The sequence below is a fragment of the Camarhynchus parvulus genome, chromosome Z, assembly GCF_901933205.1.
Source record: "Camarhynchus parvulus chromosome Z, STF_HiC, whole genome shotgun sequence".
Taxonomy (NCBI): domain Eukaryota; kingdom Metazoa; phylum Chordata; class Aves; order Passeriformes; family Thraupidae; genus Camarhynchus; species Camarhynchus parvulus.
In genome coordinates, this window is record NC_044601.1 from 41,923,365 (window position 1) to 41,946,142 (window position 22,778).

The following is a 22,778-nucleotide window of genomic DNA, read 5'->3' on the forward strand; positions in this document are numbered from 1 at the left end:
ATTTTTAATAATATTCCCAGGAATGGTGACTCAAACAATTTCCTGGGCAGCCTGTTCCAATGCTTGACAACCCTTCTAATGAAGAAATTTTTCCAGTTTTAACATCTTGCCCCACCAGTTGTTACCTGGGAAAAGAGACCAATCCCCACCTGGTTGCAGCCTCCTTCCAGGTGGGTGTACAGAGTAAGGTCTCCCCGGAGCCTCCTCTTCTGCAGGCTAAGCACCTCCAATCTCCCTCACCTGCTCCTCACAGAACTCATGTTCCAGACTCTTCACCAACTCTGTTACCCTTCTCTGGACACATTCCAGCACCTCAATGTCTTTCTTGCAGTGAGCAGCCCAAAACTGAGCACAGGATTTGAGGTGCAGCCTCACCAGTGCTGAGTACAGGGGGTCAATCCCTGCCCTGCTCCTGCTGGCCACACTGTTGCTGGCACAGGCCAGGATGCCATTGGCCCTCTTGGCCACCTGGGCACTGCTGGCTCATGTTCAGCTGCTGTCACCAGCACCCCCAGGTCCTTTTCCTGGGGCAGCTTTGCAGCCACTCTGCCCCAGCCTGTGGCACTGCCTGGGGTTGGTGTGACCCAAGGGCGGGACCCAGCACTGGGCCTTGCTGAGCCTCACACCACTGGGCTCAGCCCATGATCCAGCCTGTCCAGATCCCTCTAGATCAGCACTTCTGCCCAACTTGGTGTCACCTGCAAACTGACTGAGGAAACACTCATTGTACAGATCATCAATAAAGGTATTAAACAAAACTGGTCCCAGTACTGAGCCCTGGGGAACACCACAGGTGACTGTTTGTCAGCTGGATGTAACTCCATCCACCACCACTCTCTGTGCCTGGCCATACAGCCAGTTTTTTGCCCAGTGAACAGCACACCTTTTACATTTGTGGGCTGCCAGTTTCTTTAGCCTACATGTGGAAAATAGTGTCAAAGTCAATACTGAATTCTAGGTAGACAATATCCACAATCTCATTCGCTTATCAGCTCATCTTGTCATAGACAGAGATCAGGTTGGTCAAACAACAGGATCTGTCTTTCACAAACCCCTGCTGGCTGGGCCCAATCCTCTAGTTGTCATGTGATAGCACTTAGGGTGATCTGCTCCAGACTGAGAGGCCTGTAGTTCCCCTTGTCCTCCTTCAGACTCATCCTGTAGATGAACACTAAATTTGCCACCCACCAGTCACCTGGGATCTCCCAAATTGGACAGGACTTCTGGTAAAAGATGTGAAGTGGCTCAGTGAGCACTGCCTCCAGCTTCCTCAGGTGCCCCTGGAGGAGAATCATCTGACCTCCACAGTTTTGTGTGTGTCTAAGTGGTACAGAAGGCTGCTGACCATTTCCTCTTGGATTGTGAGAGCTTCATTCTTCTTCCCATCCCTGCCTTCCAGCTCAGGAGCCTGGTTCCTCACAGAACAACACTGGTCTTGAATTAAAGTCTGAGGCAAAGGCAGCAAGAAACTCAACCCTTCCTTCATCTTTTGTCATTACACTTCCACACAGTCTCCAATAAAGGACAGTGTCCATTTTTTCAGCTAATGTGTTTATAGAAACATTTTTATGATGTTTAATGGCAGTAGCCAGATAAGATTCCAGTTGGACTTTGGCCCTCCTAATTTTTTCTCTGCATAACCTCACAACACCCTTGAAATTCTACTGAGTTGCATGTCCCCTCTTCCTAAGGTCATAAACTCTCATTTTTAACCTGAGTTCCAGCTAAAGCTCTCTTTTCAGCCAGGCTGCTCCTCTCTCCCACTGTCTTGTCTTTCAGCACATGGGAATGGCCTGCTTCTGCACCTCTAGGATCTTCTTGAAAAACCTCCAACATTCCTGGACACTTTTGCTCTTCAGAACTGCCTTCCAACAGACTCCAGCCACCAGTCTCCTACACTGCCACCTGGAAGTCCAAGGCAACAGTTCTGTTGACCTGCCTCCTTACTACTCCAAGAATCAAAAACTCTAACATTTCATTATTCCTATGCCTAATACAGCTTCCAACCATCACATCACCCACACATCCTTCTGTTCACAAAGGGATGCCTTCCCTAGTTGGTTCACTCAACAGCTGTGTCACAAAGTTGCTTTCCATACATAGGATGCAAATATATCAGGAGAGAAGAGGGATTAAGACTGTAGACTGCTTTTAAAAGACAGCATAATGAGTCTAGAGCTATTTGTACCTATTCTTCCATGAACTGTCAATTCTTTTTTTCTTCTTTATGTAAAACAAATGACAGAAAAATTAAAATTAATCCAAGGTAATCTGTGCAGTAAAATCTACTCCTGACTTTCACTTTTCAGTGCTGGCCTTTCATTTTATGTGTCCTGAAGCCTAAACTTCAGTATGTTGGTTTCCATTTCTGTAGGGACTTTGATATTCTTAACAGTAGACTTGTCCACAGCTCAAGAAAAATTGTCTAGAGCATTATTTATGATTATTGTTTCTTTAAAACACTCTTGTGCAATATTTAATACCAAGCTTCATGCTAAAGCATAGATATGAAAGTAATAAATACAATTGCCCAGCATTGTTTTCTTGAATTCAGGAAACCAAGCCAGGATGGTCTCTGAGGTATTTATGCTTCTTACCAGCCAGAAAGATCCTCCAAAGTATTATAGCAATACAGCAATTCTGGGATAAAAGCTCTCTCTTGCTGTCTTCTTCCAGGAAGCAAAAAAAAATTGTATATGCATTCACAGGAGTCAGGCTTTCCCTGAAGTTTCATGGACTGTGGACAAAAGGGAACAGTGTTGATTTATTTTAAATACACAGAGCACAAAATTAATTATTGTACAAGCTGAAGCATGTCTGTTACAAACAACCAATTCTGATGAAAAAATTGCCAGTTAGGATAATTCAGTACTAATGTCGGTAAGCTGTTTCAAAAGCTAATTGTATTTACTTAATACTTATGCCCCTAAATGATAAAATGGTAAATTCAAAAAGAAACATAGACTTCTACTTACATGATTAGCATGTTAAAGCAGGCCTGGTTTATGACCTAAAATGCCAGAAGCTTGTTGTTTTTTTAATTTGCTCTAAGTCCTGTCTTAAAGAAAACTGAAAGCAAATGAAAATTCAGAAAATATCTATCCTGTTTTGGGAGAACACAGCATGATAAGAAACTTTTAAGATACTTAAAATATCTGTAACAGCTACAACTTAGGTACAGATCAATGAACAAGATAAATTTACAATCTATTATTAGAGGCCATATTCAAAGACCCCTTTCCCAGGGTGTAGATTTGAGAGTTCTCTTATTTTCTTGTTAAGGTCTCCTTCACATCTGTGTAGGGTGGATATGCCCAAGGGATGCAGGGACAACTTGAATGATGAGAGGTTGGAGCTGCCTCCCACTGGAAACACATCATTTCATGTGGTTCCAACAAATCCACCACATACCAAGGTGGTGGCTTCTCTGGGAAAGAAATTTAAGAGAGGGCAAAAGTGCCAGAAGAGGAGGGAGCAAAAAAGAGTGAGAAACAAAAGAGGAAGCAGTCAGGACAGGTAAGGACAAATGGGAGGAGGTGTTGTGCTGGGGCGAAGCCAAAGGCAGAACCTTAACGCCAGCAATGTTCTATGCACAGAGACAGTGATCCTAAGCAGCAGGGTGGGGACTGAGCAGAAAAGGAAGTGAAGACTCGCTGGTCATTAAGTTCCAACAAGCTTTATCGAAGCCAGAGGCACCAAAATAACGAGAGCCCCAAGCACCGCAATGCACTGCCGCACACAGTGTTTTAAGGCACAGCAAAACAGGGGGCGAAGACAAAATGACAGCTAATGGGGCAGCACTAGAGGTGGAGTTTAGAGGCAGAAACCAACCAGGGTAGGGGGAGGAGAGAAGTCTCTGTAGGGGATTGGTCCAGGTACTGAGTGGCGGGGAATGTTCTGGAAGAAAGGGCAGGGCTGCCTTGACTGGCAGGAAAGAGTCTGGAATAAAGGGAGGGCTTACCTTGAGGGACAGATGGGAGGGAGGGCGCAATTTAGGTGGACACCAACCTGGGGAAAACATGGGAGATAACAGAGCAAACCATTTAAGTTATTGAACCTAATTACGTTATTGAACTTAATAAATAAAACACAAACTGCAAAGGTGTTGCATGGTGGAGGAGGTATTTCCCCATTGTTCATGGACAGCCAATGCAGGGCTGGGTTTAATCTACAACCACAGCGTGAGGGAAGACCCATATTGAAGGAAAGGAGGAGTCAGGAGGAAGGAGCGGTAGAAAGGAGTTGTTATGGACCAACCACAACTCCCAGTCCCCATACCCCCATGCTGCTCAGCATTGGAAGAGAGAAGCAGGCAATGGATTGGAGCTGAGCCTGGAAAGATGGCTTTGGTTTTCACTGTCTAAATCTATGTTAACTGGCCTTAAATCAAGTCAATCTTCCCTATGTCCAGCCTATTTTGTCCATGACAGAAATTGTTAAATTCCTTGACTTTATCTCCACCCAGGAGACTTTTCATCCTATTTCTCTTCATTTCCTGTTAAGGTAGAGGAGCTGGTCAGAAGCTGGACAGATGTTTGGTCAATACCATAGCAGTGGAAGTCAGCAGAGCTTTAGGAAGGCTTGTAACACTGAAGTAAGGTAAGGGAACATCACAAATGTAGAAAATAGTGAGGCAGTTGCTTGAGAACACATTATGAGTGGCAGATTGATTCTGGCCAGTAACTAAGCACCCCACAGCTGTCTGCTCACTCCCCCTTTATACTGCTGAGAGTACAGGAGAGGGACTAGGAAGAGCAAAAACGCAGGAGATTCAAGGGTTACAATAAAAGGAGTTCAGTAAAAAGGAAGAAAAAATCAACCAAAAAACCCCAGAGAGATGCAGAGGCCATCATTCACCATCTCCCACAAGCTGGCCAATGTCCAGCCAGTCTCTGGACAGCCTCTCTCTCCCCAGAGAAACCCACTTCTCTGTTTTTATTTTAAACATGATATTATATAGATATATAGAGTAACCCTCTTGTCAGTTTCATTCAGATATCCTGGCTGTGTTCCCATTCAACTTCTTGACCACCTTCAACCTACCCTCTGAGGGCAGAATGGGAGAAAGAGAAACTAATGCTGTACAAGCACTGCTGAGCATTTGCCAAGATACTGGTGTGTTATCAACATTGGTTTACTCACAAATCCAAAACACAGCAACATTCAGGCTGCTGTGAAGAAAATTAATGCCATCCTAGCCCAGATCCAGCATATTACAGCAGTCTTCATATCAAACAATTCCATGGAGGTGATAAGACTGTTTAAGGAAATAAAAATGAATCTTTTTAGATTTGTATTCACTTTGAGATTTGCATTCATATTGTCACCTGGCAGGTGATGATGAACTGAGAGGAAAACAGTGGAAGAGGACAAGAGACACAACAGAAAGCTTTTGATGATGTCAAAGCTAGGTTCCTAGCTCCTGCAGAGAAATAGATTTCTTCCTTTGAATTATTCGTGGAACTGATATCAAGAAAATATTGTGGAACTGGTCTGAAGCCTTTTCCATGGACACTCAGGCAGAAGGTAGACAAGGTGGAGCTGGAGCAGAGCTTTTGCCTCTCTTTGTTAAATCTTTGCTCTGCAAACAATATAAATTCACCAGCTAGCCCATACTGACTTATTTCTGCATCTCAGCCTTTCTCAGGCATCCATCTCCACACTCCTTCTTCCAACTACACTGAGAGGTTTCCACTAGATATCCACCTATGGAACGTATCACCTGGGAAGGTATAATGTAACATAAGGCTGAACTGACATCTTGATGGTTTGAACACTTAATAATTTTTGCATAACTTAGGTTTATTCTGATTTTTAGGATTGTGGAAATGATATGTCACTCAGGTGTCTCTTTTCTGCTAAATCCTTACAGAGTATTACCTTAATCATAGAATCATTAATGTTGGAAAATACAAAGATTATCAAGTCCAACATTTGACCTAATACCGTTATACCCACTAAAACATACCATGAATTGCCACATTTACTAGCATTTTGAACACTCCAGGAGTCATCTCCACCAAATCCCTGGGGCAGCCTGTTCCAATGCTTAACCAGTGTTTCTGTGAAGAAATTTTTCCTAATCTCAAATGTAAACCTCCTCTGATGCAATTTGAGACCATTTCCTCTTGTCACTAGTTTTCTGGGAGAGGAGATTGAACCCCCACATGGCTACAACCTCCTTTCAAGCCATTGTAGAGTCTGATAAGGTACCCCCTGAATCTACTTTTCTCCAGGCTAAACAATCCCAAGCTGTCTCTGGCACTTTTGGTAGGGTTTATGTTCCAGACCCTTCATCAACTTTGTTGTCCTTCTCTGGACACTCTCCAGCACCTTAATATCTTTCTTGCAGTGAGGGACCCAAAACTGGATACAGAACTCAACTGGACACTGGACATGGTGACCTCACCAGTGCTGAGTACAGGGGAACAATCCCTGCCCTGCTCCTGCTGGCCACACTATTGCTGGCACAGGCCAGGATGCCATTGGCCTTCTTGGCCACCTGGGCACTGCTGGCTCATGTTCAGCTGCTGTCACCAGCACCCCCAGGTCCTTTTCCTGTGGCAGCTTTGCAGCCACTCTGCCCCAGCCTGTGGCACTGCCTGGGGTTGGTGTGACCCAAGGGCAGGACCCAGCACTGGGCCTTGCTGAACCTCACTGAACCTTAGCAATGGATGTCAGCAGTTCTCCAGGTAGGTACCTGTGGGCTGGGCATGAGCTCTCCTACATCATGATGATTCTGACTGCAGGAGAATGACTCAAATTTTGCTACAGCCAAACATTTGGCCAAGGAGCTGACATACAGCAGCCTGACAGGAAAGCAATCGAGGCACATTGACAAATTGATCAGTCAGTCCTAGCGGGATGCAGAGCATTCTGGGATACCAATTGAAAGCCGGTCAGTTTAATGTGAGGTAGGGAATGTTGGGCTCCATTACCTTAATATGCTGTTAAGTTCACACCCTTTGCACTAAAATATAGGAAACACATTATCTGGCTAGTTAATTCACCTAAAGAGCTGCAGCAAGTAGGAGAAAGTATTTTTAATGCAAATAAATTAAATTTGGGGTGAATTAACCCCTGATCCCCACTGAGATATTTGTTTACATGTACCTGTTGTTCAAAACTGGCGAGCTCATTTTGAAATATATAGGAAAATATATTATTAGTCCTTTTTTCCCCTGATTTCTATATTTCCATTTCATGTTAAATATAAAAATTAGATTGCAAATTGGCATCAACAGAAAAATGTAGTGAGACTGAATTTTTATGATGTTTTTCCCAGATATTTTTTCCTTTCTTCTACTTTACAATCAGTTTCCAAGATAATTGTGCCTCCCTTCACTGAAAATGATGACTGTACTTACGTAGTGCCCTGTAGAAAGTGAAACTGCATGCCTCAGTGAATTCTATCATCATTTCACCCCCTAATGAGTGAGATTGTTTGCAGGCAGATGAAATTAAATTGTAAGCTCTATTGACTTCAACAACAGGTGCCATTTGTGCAAACCCAAAGGGAACCATTGAATTGTCAAAAAGATTTAACTCTTCCTCACACACTGGCATCAGATAACATCTTCTTGGTACCTGCACCTCACTTAGTTCCTGGAACCAAAATTTATGATCTCCTCCATAACATCACTGGCAAAATGCCGAGAAAGAGCTGAATTAACTGCAAACAAAACAGCTACAATCTCTGACTGCTGGGTTGTATCAGCCCTGCATAAAGTAAAATTAGGTAGAAAGGGAACAATTAAGCTGAAATAAATTCATCTGGAAAGCAGTAAGGATTTAATGAACTTTCCTGTTGGTTTAGGAGTTTTTGTTTTTTCTTAATCCTCCATAGTTAAAACAAACTTAAACCTGTTCTTGGAAAATTTTAGTAGGAAGAATTTAATTTACAAATGTTCCCATAGCCCCAGGCTGTGCCATTATTTCATTTGCATTTACAAGTAAATCAAGATGTCACTGATAAGCTATGCAAGAGAAATCCATGCAGAAGCAGGCTTTCACCCTTTTTTGAGCAAGAATGTCACCATTGTGAACTTACAGAACAAATTAGTATTTAAGTCAATTACCGTTTTTTTTTTTGGTGCAAGCACAAAATATTGGCATTCTTAGTTCCAAACAGAAAGAATGCTGAAATCCCAGTATTGAATAAAATAAGAGCTGGCACTCTTTGAGTTACTTTCTTAATGCTGTTTCTTTCCCTGACACAAGAATTCTGTTCTTGTCAGATAGAGAGTCAATCACTCCTATCTAGCAAGAGAATCCTCTCTGTTTCTGGATATAATTTGATATTTCAATGATGTGAAGAACAATTAAATACTTAGGAATTACATAACTTCAGAAGTCTCTTTTGAGATAAAAAATATGCAAATTATAGTGTCTAATATGGTTATGGTAAAATTCTTTAATTTTGACTTTAAAGCAAAGAGATTTCAAGACAGCATGATATATTTGATCCAATGAAATAATCAAACCAACTTTGTATCACTTTGGTGGCAATTTATCTTCTCTGCCTGAAGCAGAAAGATATTCCTGCTGCAATAATGGATTTATGTCGTTTCTCCCATATCTGTTTCTTTCAGTTTTAAGTATTCAAAACTGTGAAGTCCTTTAGTGGGTAATAGCTCCAGGCATGTAACAGATAGGAGACTTCCAGGAGACAAAGTTTAGAACATTCCCTTTTTGAATATGGTTACAGGGCTACAAGCCGGCTCTCCTGCTCTGCTGACAGGCCCCTGCATTCATTCCCTTATTATGCCAATTGAAGAAGGGAAAGAAAGGTTCGGGGAACTAATGGCCTGCAGTCGCAGGAGCAGGACAGGATCCGTGCTTAAACACCATCCAGCCGGATCCCAGCCTCAACGAGCAGCGGCGGCGGCGGCTCCCGTGCGCGCTCCCGGCCAGCGCCGCCTTCCCGCCGGGAGCGCGCAGCCGGGGAGCCTGGCGGGGATAATGCCGCCTCTGTTCGGGCGAGAGCTGAAATGTGCTGATGACGTCTGTGACATTTAACGATGTTGCTTTCATTTTGAACACACCATTGAACAGATATTGAATCAATTCATTCTGATAATAGACTCAGTGCTGCAGAGCTTTCATTTTAATAATAAATAAATAAATAAATAAATAAATAAATATCTAAACCACACACACTTTTCTGTGTGGGGTGAAGGAAAGGAAGAGTTTTGACACCACATATGATACATGTTAAGGTTTTTTGAGTTTGCTTATGTGCACACATCTCTTTGAAAAACTGATTTCAATTTCCTGTTCTTGTCTGCAGCTTTTCCAGTCTTGAGATCAAGCTGCACATTATTCTTTGTCAGACAGGCTGTGTTTAAAAAAAATGTTAAAACTTACATATATTGCTCATGTTTTCCAATTTCACTGGAGAGCATTCAGTTTAAGTATTATTTTTGAGACAAAATTGTAGCATTTTTTCTTATCTCACCAATTACACTTTGTATTTTTATTTTTCCAGCTAGTAACAAAAGGAGGAGCTATAATTTAAATCAAATTATTTGCAAAAACCACATGGAAATTTTCAGGTTTTGCTATGTCATTTTTATTATTGTTAGAGCATTGCCACATTTATTTCCCCAAATTCACTTATTTGTGCTTTTATGTAAAGTAATTCAATTAACAGTGTTTGGGCAAAACTAGGTGTCATGGTTTAACTCCAGCCAGAAGGCAAGCACCCTCCAGCCTCTCACTCACTCCCCCAGAAAGGGGATTAGGGAGAGAATGGGAAGGGTAAACCACAGAAAACTCATGGATTGAGATAAAGACAATTTAACAGGGAAAGCGAAAGTCATGAACATAAGCAAGGAAACAAGGAATTAATTCACTGCTTCCCATGAGCAGGCAGGTCTTCTGTGACCTCCAGGGCCTTATTATGCATGATGATGGCTTAGGAAGACAAATGCCATCACTCCAAATGTCCCCCATTCCTCCTTCTTCCCCCCATTTTATACACCGGGCATGATGTCACAGGGTCTGGAATATCCCTTTGGTCAGTTTGGGTCACCTGTCCGGGCTGCATCTCCTCCTGACCTCCTGAGCACCCCCAGTCCCCTCCCCAGTGTGGCAGTGCCAAAAGCAGAAAAGGCCTTGGCTCTGTGCAAGCCCTGATCAGCAATAACAAAAACATCTCTGTATCAACCCTGTGCTCAGCACAAATCCAAACCACAGCCCCAGAGCAGCCACTGGGAGGAAAATTAACTCAGCCCTAACCAGCACACTAGATATGATAAATTCGAAGCTGAGGATCACTGTAAGCCCAAATATATACCAAAATCCAAGTCCAAGTTGTCCTCTTATGTTGGGTGGGTATTTTTGGCAAGTGCATCTTCACATATTTTTGTGAAGTCAAACCACAATTATAACACATCAGTTGACATGAAGATATGCGCTTGTGCTAAAATTTAGATATGTTTGCAAAAAAAAGAAGTGATCCAAACAGTTTTTCCTTTGGTCATAGAATCATGGAATGCTCTGAATTGGAAGGGATCCACAGTATCATCAAGTCCAGTTCCTGGTCCTGGATAGGACATCCTCAAGAATCACACCATGTGCCTGAGAGTGTCATCCAAACTCTCCTTCAACTCTGGCAGGCTTGGTACTAGGGCTAATTTGTTTCCTCAGGAAAATAATAACGTGTTAACAAAGATATTTGAAGAAAGTATGCTTATAAGATTAATAAAAGGAGTCTCTTAAGTGATGCAGATGAAAGGGTGGGATAGACATCCAACTGTGTAGTGACACCAAGATCCCTATTCTGTGTCCCATAAGCTGGTTATGACTCCATTTACTTTCACCATTTATTTTCACATATTAGAGAAAGGGCCACACACTCCTGTGACTTGTTATTGCTGTTATTGCAAACCCACATAAAGAAAGCACAATGTTGTCAACACTGTCTCCATTCTGAGGTTTGAACAATCACACTACTATGGGGTAGTAAGGACAGAGAAGTTTGAGAATATTCCTGTTTTGTTGTACATGCAGGCATCTAACCTACTCCCTGCTGCTGATTCTACCAGTGAATCCTACAAGCAAATATTTCTACAGCCTTCTTTTCTAGTCAAGAAACTTTAGCATCAATAATGAACAAAACAACCTAACTTAAAGTCATTAGCTACGCACCAATGGGGATGTTTATAAATGCAAATCTCCCTCATTATGTCCTACCAGAACTTTCCTGGTGATTTAAGAATTACCTACCCACATACTTTCAGAAGCTCCAAGGCTAAGCAGCAGTTACTGATTGCACTTCCAGATTTAGATAAAGTGGCAGGTAGCTGCCTGAACCCTTTTTGATTTTTCTTGCTTATTGTCTCTACATTTTTTAGGTTTCATAATCCACGCAAAGAGAAAAATTGATTCCTACATCAGTTGTCTGAAAGCCTAGATACGTTAGAGATTAAAATCTGCTCAGGTAATACATCAGCACATGAATACTATTAAGATGTCAGAAACAATGGTAAATTTCTTTTGATCAAGCCATTTAAAACTCCAAACACAAAAGACCAAGTATTCACAGGGCTAATGAACCACCTGGTAATGAACAATAAAAATTAAGTTCTTATTTAATTTCTCTATAGTTGAAGGCAGTTTTCTGTCTCCTGTCACTTGGTATCAATGAGCAGGTTTCCAGCACAGCTGAAACAACATTAGATTTGAAAGATGTATAAACATTGGTATCATCAAGAATATTAGCAGCTATGAAAGCCAAACCAAGCTTTTGCCAACAGCTGCAGCTAGTTTCCCCATTTCAGTACAAAGGCTGCAAGTAAACAACAGCTCAGACTGAATCCTGGATGTGGCAGGAGGCAAATGAGGAGATAAGAGCTTCTTGTAATGCAAACTAACATCGTCATGGTAGTTTCCATGTGAAATCTAACTAGAACTTGAATCCCAGACATTTTTTTTCAGTGCTTGATTAATTTGTGAATCTGTGAACCTAACTTTAGACCTACCCTGCTTGAGTACGTAGGTAAAATAGATATGGTAACAGGTGAGATATTCAATGGATAAAATTATCTTTCTAATCAAACAAGATTTGTGTAGTAGACAATGTAAGTCAGCTGAAACTACATTTCTTAAGTTCATTGTATCAGACTGTAGTATATGGTAGAGATAATTCATGCTATATATGTGAATAAATATTGTGAAACTCCAAGGTTATGTCTTTGACCACTCTGGGTGGGAGCAGAGTCTTATTTCTATTCAACTAGTTCCCTGACAGCATTAAGATAATATCAGGCCTGTTAACATCTGAATGGGACCGTCCTGGGCCATGATTGTCAACTTCCCTGGCAGCTGCACATGGGTAGATTGCATCTAAACTTTCCGGCTGGTGACAGCTGGAATGTCTCAACTACTCACAAGATCTGCGCCTGAGATGATCATATCTGAACTGGCATCACTCTGCTACATATGAATACAGACTCTGCCTGGATGCTCAGACACTCCTCTGGATCTCCGGACTCGCCTTTGTCTGTTCCTGCACATGTATGGATTCAGTTCTACATGTGAAGAGACACAAAGGAACGTTCGGTCATCCCTGCCTCAGGCAGAATAAACTGTATATTAGCTAGCTGCCTGAAGCATTCGGGGTGAGCCCCTGGGGTAATGCTGTCACTTTGTCAGTCGGACCCTGGTTCACCCAGCACCTGCACCCGGGGCTGACGCTGTCTTGGCTGTAGTGGTTTTTCGAAATTCTATTTTTGTTATCGATCTAATAAACCTTTGTTAATTTTTTTCTATAAATTTGGCTGCCGATTTGATCATTTATTACAAGACTAAGTAGTAGTGAAATATCCTCCACTCTGAAAGAAAAAAATTAACAGTAGCCCTGGCAGCCAGGAGGGCAACCATGTCCTGGGGTGTTTCATACACCACAGGGCAAGGGAGGGGAACACCTTGTTCTTCACTGGGGTGGCCTCACCTCAAGTGCTGGGGACAGTTCTGGGTGCCACAATAAAAGAGAAATATAAAACTATTGGAGAGTGCCCAAAGGAGGGCCATGAGGATGGTGAAGGATTTGGAGGGGAAGCTGTATGAGGAGTGGCTGAAGTCAGTTTTTCTGTTCAGCCTGGAGAAGAGGGGAATGAGGAGACACCTCACTGCAGTTAAAACTTCCTCATGAGGGGAAGGGGAGGGGCAGGCACGGATCTCTTCTCTGTGGTGACAGTGAAAGGACCCAAGGGAATGGCCTGAATCTGTGTCAGGGGAGGTTTAGGTTGGGTATTAGAAAAAGCTTTTTCACCCAGAGGGTGGCTGGGCCCTGGAAGAGGCTCCCCAGGGCAGTGGTCACAGCACCAGCCTGACAGAGTTCAAGAAGTGTTTGGACAATGCTCTCAGGTGCATGGTGTGACTTCTGGGGATGGTCCTGTGCCGGGCCGGGAGCTGGACTTGATAATCCCTGTGGATCACTTCCAAATCAGGATATTCTATGATCCAAGATTCTTTGTCTTTTGGAAAGCATGTAATATGGATCAGGTAATAAAACACTCTTAAGTGCTTTGTATGAGACTAAGTAGTAGTGGAATATCCTCCACTCTAAAAGAAAAGGTTTCTTTCATGAGACAAGAGATCTGACCTTTACCAAATCAGGTATTATTTCAAAAATAATATTTATTATTTTAAAATTTATATATTATTTTAAAATTTAAGTAACATTAAAATTACATAAAAATTTCAAATATCAAAATTCTTTTGTTGCCTTTTATTGCCTTTTATTGCCTTTTATTCCCTTTGTTTTTCCAGAGGCACAATTGCACTTTTTGACATTTTTATATGTCTAGGCCCCGTGTTTTACATTAAAAATAACAAAAAATTGCATCACATAAATAAAATAAGTGCTATATTTTGATAAAGGGATTAAAACTGCAAACCTGACATGCACCTAATTCTCACATGGAGAATCAATCTTTATTAATTAATTTTACAAATTCTTACCCAGAAATTGTGGTGTTACACAAATCTGTATTCAAAGACAATAGATTACCCTTAAAACAACAGATCTGAACACAGTTCATTGTTGACCACTGTTTTGCACTAATAAACTTAGCCAAAAATATCTGAAATTGTCTACAAAATAAGCTAATTTCATTCTTTTCACCTGTAAGTCAAAGACAGTAGGCTTCCGTTCCATATTAACAATAAACAACAATTACCAGAAAAATTAAGTAGAAAAATAAAACAGCCTTTTTTCTTAGTGGGGCCATATAAATGTGCTTCTGAAATCAAATATGCACATAGTTCTACAAAATATCTTTTGGGATAAAGCTAAGATGTTTCTAAGGTTAAATGTTTAGGGGTCTCTGAGTGGCTCGACTGTGAATAATGTATTACACAAGAGGGAGGGAAGAACCTGCTTGAAATATTTATTCACTTGTCCTGATACATGATGGGTAATTTTAAAATAGTTCTCTATATGTAACAGATAGCAGTTATGAACTACAATTTAAGAGGCGCATATAGGATACACACACACACACACAAAAACAAAAAACAAAACAAAACAAAAGCCCAAAAAAACCCAACTTTTATTAAACATTTGCTTTCTCAAGGGAAATTAATTCTTTAGTGGGAGAAGTAATCTACACACTTGCAACAATGCATTTTGGTCTCTGTCCCACAGATGCAAAGCAGTCATTTAGTATCAGGCAAAAACTGTCTCTGTAGAAACAAGCACTTACATAATTGTCTGTTTGTTAGTTTAAGGTACATAATGGGGAACACATTTTAAATTGATTACATCCTTTAGGTTAAGCCACATAAATATGTAGAATGATCGTGCATTTGAAATTGTTAACTCTCAGTGCAAAGTCAATTTTAAATGTGTGTCCTCTAGCTCTGGAAATTGTTTATTAGCCAGCACATCAAAGCAGGTAGAGAACTAATTCAGTTCATGACAGTAACACCTTGCTGCTTCTCTACTACCAAAATTGTTGGTTATCATATGCAGGAGAAATCCAAAGCAGTGTGTAATCAATCCATACCATAAGGTCCTCAGTCCATCTACAGGGTGCCAGCCATGTATCTCCCTTCTGATTTACTTCTCTAAATGTTTTTTCAGCTTTAAATAACCTTCTGCATCTTGCCAAGCATACTTTTCAATATGAAAAGCCCCATATTTATTCAATATGAATATGCCCCAGCCCAAACCAATTTCCAAATTCTCAAGCTCAAACACCAGTGTGGCTCTAAAGGAATGGTGAAAATGTTTCATTTAGTAAATTGAAAACATACTTCCTGTTTAGCCTGCCATGAAAAGAACTGATGAAGTGCTATCAGTATCTACAGATCAATTATTTCGACAAATTTTCTTGGGAAGACATGTTTGGATATTCAGAAAGATGCCCTAACATGGATTTTTATTTAGCAGAACTATATTCAGAAACTGTGAAAGATCATAGCAGGAACTGCTCTGCTGTAACCCAGTGATATTTTTCATATTATTAATTTCCTTCTACATACCATCAATATCTTCCTTTCTTTTCCTGATGAATTTTTCAATCTGGTGCCAATATCAGACTGAAAAATAGGGACAAAATCCACCTACAAAGACAAATTTAGCATGAAGGATTCCAATAATTCAAAAGTATTTGTCACCATACCAAGCCTTAGGTAACCTGAAATCAGCTCAAAAAGAGCTGATTACTCTGGCTTCTTAATATTCATGGGATTTCTCTTTTCTTTCAAAAGTTCTTTGGTAAATAGACCTAACAAATTCCAATCCAAGGCAAACTGGGCCAGATTTCCCTTAGTGCCAGTTGCACAATAGATTTCAAGATCTGAAATTTAATATTCACAGGAGTAAGATTATTAAAAGCTGGTTGATGTTAGCACAGTTGTACTTCAAAGCATGCAAGCAGTGTTACCCAAACAAGTTACTGTCAGTGCATGGGAGCAAGCCTCCCTTGCTGGTGGAAGGGACAGTGGAAAATTTAGTAGGCCCACTGAGTGCTCCTACTGAGCAAACTTTTTGGGGTTTTACTTTTATCTCTCAAAATGCATGTCCTGGTGCCCCTTTTTTGAGGAGGAATGTTGCTGCCAGTGGCAAATATTTATCAGAAGAGACCACACAAGTCATACCCAGCTACATCACTTGATGTAGTTTCCTGCATATGCACATCTCTAAAGAGAAATTTAAGTGAATATGGTTTCTTGAGATAGGTGCTTTTTACAAAACCTCAATGCTTCCTGGAACATAAGTTCTCTCCTTCTAACTTCCTCTTCTCTATTTTTATTCTTTTTTCATCAATATGTAAATATCATTAAGGACACGGTAAAAAACAACTTTTTTTTTACTACATAGAACATTGGGCCAGCCCACTAATAATAATCCAACTAATGCACTGTATCTGTTAATATATTTTTAATAAGAGGAAATGTTCTTGGTTTAAAAACTTCAGGAAATTCTCTTCAATTCTTCTTACAGTTTGAGAGACAATAGTTCTTCCTTTGAAGTACATAGGGAACTTTGAAAAAATTGCATTTTTGAATCAGTTTTCTTTGTAAAATATATCATACAGCAAAATTAGTTCCAACTATTTACTTAAACTATTACTCATTTGGGATGTTGGGAAGACTCAGAAACCCAAGAGCAGTGCCTTATAACCACTTCATATATATGCATTATCTGCCTCCAGTCTTAAAAATTCATTTTATCTTGTTCCTATTTTTCCTATCTCTACTAATTTTTTAATCTGATCTAATAATATTTCATAGTCTCCCTGATAAAATACTCTTAAAGAATTTTAAATTGTTTCACAAATATTTTCATAAACATGGGTAACAATTGAATTTGTTTTCATTGTCCAAAGCTTTGGGGATATTAAAGTTGTGTAACTATAACTTGGTTCTAAATGTTTTATTATTTGCTCAGTAGCATCCTTGACAGCACTTTTTTAGCATTAAAACACAATTGGGAATTGATTTCTTTAGTGAATTGTATTTACTTTCCCATACCTGCAGTCACAAGGCCAAAATACTGAAGGACATATAAATCACTGGTTTTCTCTGTGGTTTTGGTTTGGAGGCAGAGTTATGGAAAACAGCAAAATCTGATGTCCTGAAGATTTAGAAACCATGAAATTTTATCCAGCAAAGTATATCCAGCACAACATATACAGCAGAGAACATCTAATAATTTGCACAGTTAAATGCAACATCAAAGAAGAATATTGTTGGACAACACAAGTAGAATTTTGTCCTCTTATGTGCACATAGCCCTCTTTGATAACAATTAGCATTATGGACATGCATATAAAGAAAGAAGTTTACAGAAAAAGTATACACAAATTCTTGTATGGTAATTGCTGGAAATGGAAAAAAAAAGAAAAAGAAAAAGAAGTTTAAATATGCCAAGCTGGCACAGACAAGTCCAAGTAAAATGGTGTCATAAATTGTTCTGATATTGAAAAATATAAAAAATATAAATACAACTATATAGAACAACAATGAAGACAGTGCCTCAAAACAGGACAAGCCACAAAAGATCTAACAGAGAAAACAGGACTTCATGGTGCCACAAAATGCCCAATGACAATTTGAGGTCTTCAATCCTTGAGCCAGGGACCATAAATATTTCCCAATCAACAAGATTTTTCATAAATCTAAACTTTAAATTACTTTACAACATTTCCCAGAACGTGAATTCAGCAGCTCGAGAGCATTTGTGAGTTATAGGTATAGAATTTTGCAGTACGTCTTCTATGAATTTTGACTGGAAACACTGAAGGATATCTCTAATTGAACTGTTCTTTCCATGTGAACCCCTTTTCAACTTACTACCATGACTCAAAAGCAAGAATATAGTAAAATTAGTAGGGGTAACGTGAACATCATGTTTATTTGTCCTTCCACATTTCCACCCATGGTGGTTGCAGAGTTCCTATTCTGAATCGCAGAAGAAGCCCAAATGTAAGACAATGCCTGACTCCTTAAAAAAGCACAGGTCATGTTCTGATGCAATGTTAGCAGCATTTTTTGGAATGCCTACGTAACCAAAGGGAAAAGACCTTTCTAATGGACTGGTAGAAATGAAACTTACTGTTTTAGTACACAATCTGTAGTCCAAGCAGTACAGCCCCTTTGGGTATATAGAAAAGAGTGAGATACTCTGAAAATATGATTAATTTCTGGCAATTCAGGTAGCTTTCCCTGTCAAAATGACTCTGACACATAAAGATAAAACTTGGTGGTTTTGCATTGGGTTTTGTTCTCATTTATTATATGAAAGGGCTTCCACAATAACAATGAAATTCATGTCTAAACTGAACCATTTTCCCTGCATGTTATCCTTCAATATTCCTAGGTGGCTTCTTTAGAGAAGTGACAGTATTCATGGATTTTCTCTGACATAAGCTAGACTTTCTTTAAATAAACTGTGGGATCTTGTAGTTCCTTTCTTAGCAGATTTAACCTAGTTAACTCATTATACACAGACAGATATACTCCTTTCCATTACATTGAACTGAATCCTACACTGTGGCACTGCATGAACTTAAATGATGTGGTATTATCAAAGCCACAAAACACTAAGTTTCAGACTTTTTTGAATATCTCCTGGCTGTCCATTTATAAAAAACAGATAACACCAGACATTTTTGCCCATGTTTGTGGTGACAGTCTGCCAGCATAATGAAAAAATTCTTCCGATTCCATGAAATCCCATTTCTGATAGATTATCTTTGGCAAATTAGTCAATCTTTTTCCTGTCACGAAAGGCAGGCAGAGGTGGGTAGGTTAAAAAATTCATAGACATATTGCTAGAATCAAATCTTTAAAAGCAGGAGTTTTACATACAATGGATGCTATAGCAAGTATGCTATTTCTCCAAACAAAGTTGCAATTGAACTGTCTTGGGAAAAAGAGTAAAACACTGTTTAATGCCGAAAAAAAAAAAAAAAAACAAAAAACCCCAACAAACCAACTTTGTAGTCATGTTTAATTATTATGGGAGAGATTCAGAGCCCTTGGAAATCAATGGAACAATTTCAATGCACTTTTGATCAGGCCTATAAATAGAAGTGCTTTGTGAATCACTGTGCTGCAGCAATTCAATACAAACTGCTTCAGAGGATTTACGGAACTTCCAGAGAGGAAGTGTTGGAATTTCACAGAAAATAAATAAAAATTCCCATATGTGATTTAGATTCTTTCAGAGCATAGCATTCAGAATGCAAGAGAAATAAGGAGTATGGTTGATATTGTTTCAGGAATTAATTACTTTGGCACTCCTTGAATGTAGCACTGCTCCCACTACCAGGATCCATTGGTAAGAAATCTCTGCTTTTTTCTCAGGAGCCACGCTGGCTGCTGGACTGATAACTGGATTGATAGCTGGCTGTGGTTTGAAGAAACCACATCAATCCCATGTGGGGAGTGTAGGTAAAACCTCTGCTTACAGGTATCTTCCAGATAAGATGGGTGGTGACTGAGTGGCTATTATTTACTCAGGGTTTCGGGGTCTGCCGTCAGGCTTCTGGACCAAATGAGAATTTACCCTCAGCCGTGGCAGATCCCAGGTGTAAAGGCTCTGATCTGCTTTTTGTGCCTCGCTGTCTTTTCATGTTTCCATTATCTACCAAAGTCTTCTAGCATTAAATTCATCTTGAGGATAGAATGAACTTAGAAATGAGCAGAACTATTGCCAGAATGGGGCATCCTCTCCTTGGCAACACTTTATAATCACCCTGAAGACTGCGTATAGACAACACAGAGAGTGTGTCATGACACTATGAGTTCTTTGCTTTAGCAACTTGAACAAAGCATGTAACTTCTCTAAACTATTCCAACACAAGCCTTACTGTCAGCTCCCTGCCTGCAGAAGGGACCTGCCTGAGGGAAATTCAGGTCTATAACATTTCTTTTCCATTTGCATGAATATGCTATTTATACATACCTATTCAAATGATCAAAAACCCACACAATCAGTTATTTTTTCCATGTTGTTAAGTTTTATCCCCTCTGCCTCTGGGTATTTTGATGTGTATTTCCTTGAAACCAGATTCCTTGTTTCTAGGCAAGATCTCTGAGCACAAAAGAAGCAGCAACAATGGGAAATTTTCCTTCTTTTTGCCTATATTAGTTACTTAGGTTTAATTTCATTTGGATTGTTACTATCACATTAGGTGGTTATGCTACAAATACTGGTCTCCATGCTGCAGGACTCCATGCTCAGTTGGTAGTGACCTAGGACAAAGAAATGTGTGTTCATTATACTTTACATTGATACCCAGGCATGTTCAGGAATTTCAATTGATTTGGCTCATATTTCCCATTCTTATCTCATGTATAGGTCTTCAGGAAAAAGTGAGTGGTCTCCCTGTCTGCAACCAACATATGACCTTCCTGTATTGGGATAGAATAAGAAACAGCATAGAAAGAAATGGATGGCCAGATAATCAGATACAGAAAAAGAAAAAAATTCTCAGTGCATTGGTCAAGGACTAGAAGGATGCCAGAATTACTCATGAAGACAGCTGAAAGAAGGACAACCTTCTGTTATAGCACCATAGTTGGTTCCAAAGTATAACCAGCCATACACTGAATGTACCAGTTTTACATCTTCTGAGAGGATGAAATGCTGCAGTCAAAGGAGGGTATGAAAAGATGCATCAGGGTTAAAAGGAAATCCATGCCACTATATCAAAGGCAACATTTTTTCTTGCTTGTGTTTATTGTATTTCTGTCTGTGCATGTATTTTCATACTTTCTTATTGATGATTTTAGGGAACAATAAAGAGAAAATTAAACTCTTATCTGCTTTGTTTCTCTGCTATACTAAATCTAATGAGATAAAATTCAGATAATATACAAATCACATATGTATCTTTTGAGATTTTAGACACAGCCCTAAAGCAATGAATCAAAAACATGGCAAACAACACATGAAAACCCTGTCATTGTATTGTTAGTCATACCTTCCAATATTCTGCAAAATTCTGTTGTTGGGTAGGAGGGACAACACACCATCTTGCTGTGAAATTCCGTACACAAAGAGCAGCCAGCCTTTTCTGCTTCAGACAAATTTATTTTCTACGGGGAACAGCAGTAGCTACAGTAATGTTGCCGAAATAGCAGCAAGAGCAAGGTGTTCTCTGTGAGAATAGTGTTGTGACCCCCCACAGTGAGCAACTTACATAATTGCCAAAAATATTAGTTACTTCCATCTAAGATAAACATGCCAGCCCAGCTAGAGGTTATAGGTACACCACGAAATTCACTTTGAAAGACAAGAAACATTCAGGCTTATGGCCTGCCTTTCAGAAAAGAACAGAAGGCACAGCCATTACCTAACTGCAAAAGTTCTTTATTACTTCTTCCAAGCATATTTATTGATTCAGCATATGCAAAAAAACCCCCAAACCGAAACCAAACCAACCAGCCAAACAAACGAAACAAAACAAACAAAAAACCCCCCCACCCCAGAAACAAAAAAAGACTATTACTTCATTCTCCTTATCCTGTTCCAACAGACAGAGTATGTTCAGGGATTCCCTGTTGGGTCTCTCCTCTGACTGACACATCCAGCTTCCAGATATCCAACTTCCTCAAGATTTAAATTGGAAAAACTTTCTGACTGATAACATACCCCAGGTCTAGTGCACCCTACTAAGGAATCAGTAAGGAAGGTTGATGAAGTGATCTTACTGCATGTGCAAGAACAGAGAAAAGCTCTCTGCTTGCCAGCAAATCAAAGATCAGACAAGTCTGAGGCAGGACACACAGTTGCAGCTCTGGTTGGTTATGGCATAGTAGGAAAAGGATCTGACAAATAAAGGAAAACCTACATACAGAGGGTGCATGATGTGTCCAAATGGAAAAAGTAAAAGAATAGGAGATTTACAGCACAGTTTAAAACTACTTTTCCTGTTATTATTCCTTTTACACAGCTCTCAGGAATTGCTAATATTTGCAGGCTAGAGGGACTGTGTGGCAGAAGAGGACTATCCCTTCCTGAGTTTGTAATTATTTAATTATTTATTAAATTATTGAATTATGAGAAGGTAGCATTTGGAAAACTTAGGAAATCATGTGACACACGGAATACATATTCATACTTCTAGAACCCATCTTCATTAAATGCAGCCAAACTCCTGTCCCTAAGTAGAGAAGAACAGAAGAATTGTAACATTGTTATGATTAAGGTGGAAAAGTTACATCACATGTAATGGTAATGAAAGAGTGGAACAGGATGTCCAGAGGGGTTGTAAATGCTCCATCCCTGGAAACATTCCAGGTCAAGCTGGATGGGGCTTTGAGCAACCTGTTCTAGTGAAAGGCATCCTGCCCATGGCAGGGGCTTGGACTAGCCTATCTTTAAAGGCCCCTTCAACCCAAACCATTCTGTGATTTACTGAAACTTTAATCACAAAGGTACTTTTCACAGAGATATCCAGGACTGCTCTCTGAGCTCATATATTTATTTCATAACCTGTGCTGAGGTTTAGTTTGCAAAGTATCAAATGAATCATACTGCCACCACTTTTATTTAGAATATGAAAAGGCATTCAGCCCCGTGCAATTATTAACATCGACTTTTCTACACCCGGCTTCCAGTAAAAGGCTAGTTTCTTCAGTCTTTCATTTCACTAGTGTTGCAATTTGTCCTGCAGTCAGACTGCTTCAGTAAGCAGCACTAAAGAGCAGCTCCAGCACCCACTCTCTGGGGTTACTCACTATCTTTTACATGGGGAAAGGGAAAGGGACAGATGTAGCTGAGAATCTCAGGTTGCAAAAGATCAAGCCAGCCA